Source organism: Octopus bimaculoides, chromosome 5 (genome assembly GCF_046866305.1).
Source record: "Octopus bimaculoides isolate indiv1 chromosome 5, ASM4686630v1, whole genome shotgun sequence".
NCBI lineage: Eukaryota > Metazoa > Mollusca > Cephalopoda > Octopoda > Octopodidae > Octopus > Octopus bimaculoides.
In genome coordinates, this window is record NC_142932.1 from 56,054,412 (window position 1) to 56,059,411 (window position 5,000).

The following is a 5,000-nucleotide window of genomic DNA, read 5'->3' on the forward strand; positions in this document are numbered from 1 at the left end:
ATTCTCATGACTCTTGCCAGTTCCACTATTATGAATTTAAATTGGGAGCTTGAGTCATAGTGAATCTTTCATTTGCTGGATACACAACCATAGATGCCACCCCTATGGATGCATTGCAGTTACTCTCTTAATAGAACTTGGTGATTCTGACCATTGACCTTCTAGGATTCCTCCACTCAGCATCAAGGTAAGTATCACTAATAATTCATCTGAGCTCTTCTGCTACCTCTTCACAATCCACCATGTTGCATTCCCATGTCTTTGCCGTATGCCTGGCATGGTGGCTGAATGAGTGTTTTGCCTTGCCAAAGAGTAACCCACAACGATATTGGGCATGGTCATCACTTTGTGAGATATCTTCAAATATCCACATACCAGCTGTTAATATGTTGGTACTATGGTAATTTAATGACCTATAGCAGTGTTTGTATAGATATGGTCACCTATTGACTATTGAGGGTGTGCGTAGGTATGCATCTGCATGGCTATTGTGATTTCTTCATCATTAGGAGAGAAAGTTTAGCTATATTTACTTACTGACTACAGGGCGCGTATGTAACTATGGTTACTTCTTGACCACTAACAGTGTATGTGTAACTATGGTGGACACACCATGGTTGAGAGTTTAAGAAGTTTGTTTTGCAATTATGAAGCTCTGCTTTAAGTGTCTTTTCTATAGACACAGGTCAGTTAAAACATTGTGAGCGAAACCGAGTGAATGGACGCTGAGCAGGAGTCAGTCAGTTGGATTGTTCAAAGGTCCAGCTTTCTCAAATATTATGTTACAATGGTTTTGACCTGAGAATTACATTAAGGATACATGTGTGGCTGTTTTAATACTCAACCACTTACATGTTTATTCAATGTGTAAATACTTCTGTTGATTGAGCAACCAACTGAATGCCTATCGTCCAAAATGATGGAGGTGGCATCGTCACCATCCTCATCATCATCACTGTTACCTATTGACAATATGTGCGTGTGTGTGGCTCTTTGTGGTGTAGCTATGGCTACTTATTGACCACTGACAGAGAAAACCTATGGTATTATTGCAACAACAGATAAGGTATATTGAACGTTCTGTGTCATGTTTCTGGTAAATGTATACATCCCACTCACACTCCTCCCCCTCTCTCTCTTCATCTATCTCTGTGACCATCTTTTTCTCTTCTTCCTTCTCTCTTTTTCTTATCTCTGTCTTTCTCTCTTCCTTTCTCATTTCCTACCTTCTTTCTTCATTCCTATGCTTTCTGCTACTTGTTTCTTCCTCAAATGCCTTTCCTTCCACATTACGTTTTTGTCACTTCCTCTCTTTCTCTCTCTCTCTCTCTCTCTCTCTCTCTCTCTACCTCGATCTCACCCCGCTTCTTCACTCATTATCTGTCACTGCTCACTTCATTCCACATCTAATACACACACATGCATGAATGAGCATATGTACATGTGTGTGTGTATGTGAGAGTGCATGCTTATTTCCTTTGAATATATGTTCATTCATCCTTCTTTCACACTATTTATTTTTTCTCTACGTTTCATACTCTTCCCTGATTAGAATGAGGAAAGCACAGTAAAAATACACACACACACACACACACACACGTTTTTCTCACACTTTCTCTCGATCTAGTCAACCTCCTTTTGTCTTTCCCTCCAGATTAGAGCATGAAGAATAAGTAAAGATACACACACAATGTACATATAAACTTGCTCTCCTTCCCCTATAAATACACACACACACACATATATGCACATATATATATATATATGAAGAATAACAAAGGAAAAAATGAAAGAAATAGAATAGAATGTGAGTATTCAATGTATTAAGATGCAGTATTTCAATAGGTCTATCAATAATTGGTCAAACAATATAACTGAAAAATCTACTACTTATTTCATTGACAGCTTAACAACTCTTAAGATGCTGGCAACAACAGCAGCAGCCATAGTAGTACTGGTAGTGGTGGTGATGGTAGCAGTAGCAGCCTCAATAGATGCTAACTGCAGTGGAAGTGGTTGCAGTAACTTAGAGAGCTGTTGTCAGTGGCAGCTTGGCTAGGGAAAAAAGAGCCCATGTCAACAAATTTGCTATAGTCAACATAGAACACACACACATATATACCTTATATATATATATGTATGTATGTACATGTGTGTGTGTGTATATATATATATATATATGTATATATATGCATATATATATATATGTATGTACATGTATATATATATGTGTATATATATATGAATATATATATAACTATATACATATATACATGTATATATATGCATATATATATAACTATATACATATATACATGTATATATATGCATATATATATATATATATATATATATATATATATATATATATATATTTGGACACATAAATGCATACCTACTTATATATATGTGTGTAGGTAAATATGTTTGTTTAAATATATGTGTATTTGTGTGTGTGTATATACACACATACACACACAAATACATGCGTGTATACATATGTACACATCTATGTGTTTGTGAGTACATGTTTATGTAGATGTATATGTGTGTGTGTGTGTAAGTATGCAAGTATATACATGTATGTATGTGTATGCACACATACAAAATTACAAAATTAGATGAACGGCTCTTGCTCTATTGATTATAGAAAAGGTTTTCAATCTTGAGTCGGAACAGAGCAAGAATTCCTCTCAAGAGGTCTAGCCAAGATCATGTGATCACAGGCAAGTAAAGAATCACCCATCCCTCACCTGCTAGATAATAAAGGACAGCTGTAAGATTCAGCCTATTCTTCTCATGCTTTGGCTTCTGGCTTTTCTTTTCCTTTTTCCTATATATCATGCATTCTGCATTCTTTCATGGGAACCCATTTATTGTGTTCTTCGATCTACCAGGATCAAGATAACGGAAATTAGGCAATTTAGGAAGACAGAAAATAATGTTGAATATATATATATATATATATATATATATATATATATATATATATATATATATATATATATATATATATATATATATATATATATATATAGGATTAAGGGTTTGTTTCTAAATTCTAAACATATTTAAGATATTTAATGGGCATGTATGTATATATGTATGTATGTACATAACACAGACTAGACCTCAGGTAAGTCTTACATTTACAATTCCATTATTGGCTTATAATTGTAATTTTCTCATTAGCCATATCCATTCTGGTTTTGTAAAACCAGCTTCTAAAGATTAGTACTAGCGCAGTTAATTACATAAGCAAATATTTCAATAATCACATCTACAAATCTTTAGTTCTACACTCAATGTCATATCTGCTGATTTCTCATTAGCTCACCATAGATATTTTTATTGTTTTTCTCTTTAACATTATGTTAACATCCACTGGACAACTGGTTTCTACTGCTGTGTATAATCTCTTTTCCCTGTCTCTGTTGTGCTGTATTTGTATGACTATGTATGTGTGCAAGTGATTGCATATGTTATCGTTTAGCTCTGTCTGGACTGATCATGCAGACTTGCAATGAAAGACCTTCCAGCCATGATCATTCTGTTTGTTTTTCCTTTCAGATGTAATGTAGCATGGGCTACAATAAGGTAAGGTGCAATTGATGAATGGTTTCTATTTCTAGCAAAGACTGTGATGACAAAGATGGCCTATTATTGGCTTGTTTGTGCATGTATGTGTGTATACATGTGCATATCTACACATATGTATATATGCTCAGTTTTGGTTTTAATTTTTTTAAATTTCTCACCAATGGAAAACTTGCCGATTTCTAGCCTAGAAACAAGACCCTTGGAATTTGGATAACATCAGACAGAATAGCCTTGTATGCACATACATGCATGTATATATGTATGCATGCATGCAAACATGTGTACCTGTATACATGGGCACAGATATGAATAGTATTGCCAAGCTTGTTTTGACAGTACCTATGACAGCTTGTAGTTATAAATCTGATCAGGTATCTCCTTTTGGTTTTGTAAATCACTGCTTCTCAAGACAGATACTGAGGTAGTTAGTCACATTGTTCGGTGCCCCAATAATCAATGATAGAAATCTTAAAGTTATACATTCTGGATGGAGTACTTGCAGATTTCTCATCATTTTGGCATAGATGTCCTTTTACACTACTCTTGAACATTGTGTTGACCTCTGCTGGGCATCTGATTTCAATCACAGTAGATAGTTTCTTTCACTATCCCAGATCATTATGTCTGGTCTGCTGTACTTGCATTTTATCAAAATCATGACAGGGATATCCTGCCAATATTCTTTTAACGTGTGTGTGTGTATATTTTAGCATATTATTTCCTAAGATTGGCTCTCTGAGTTGCAGGTAGTCCATCCAATGGGATTCCATACAATCTCCATTTACATGATTTTACTCACATATCTTGCAATGGCAGAAATGTTTGATTGCCCAAAGGATCAAACCTGGGATCTCATAAATGCAAAACAAACATTTGGTCATGCCAATGATCTATAGGTACATATGCATGTGTAAACACACAAGCATTGGCATTGTCACTTTATTCCGCAACAGATTTTGTAAAAAGAAAAAAATCTTTTCAAAACCAAGCCACCAAGTAGATAGCAGGTTAAAAAAAAATTCTAAAACCAATCAAGAAAACATTCTAGCCTACACAGACTTACATTACATTCTAATCATACATACATTCATACAAGCACAAGCAGTTTTATGCACATGAATACATAGGCCTACAGTTCAAAACTATCGCTCTCCCTCCCTACATGTACACATGTACATGTAAAGATTCTCTCTGAATTAAATAGCAAGAAAATCTATATTAGTTATATCTTTTTGTCATGAGAAGAAAATGTTCTTTTCATTAACAGTTGAGTGCACCAAAAAATGCATCTAAATGGACTACAAATTGCAGTTAAATAGACAGTAAATTGCATGAAAATAAATTGTTAGTAATTTCAGTTTTTAATATCACATTTGTCACTGTTTTTCAAAATACTCATG

General features: G+C 34.5%; 1 protein-coding gene across 36 annotated transcripts in view; it reads right to left on the bottom strand.

The window, feature by feature from the left end:
* Nucleotides 1-5,000, bottom strand: part of LOC106876215 (roundabout homolog 2) — a 1,018,579-nt gene that overhangs the window by 142,492 nt on the left and 871,087 nt on the right. The gene's annotated exons all lie outside the window — the stretch shown is intronic.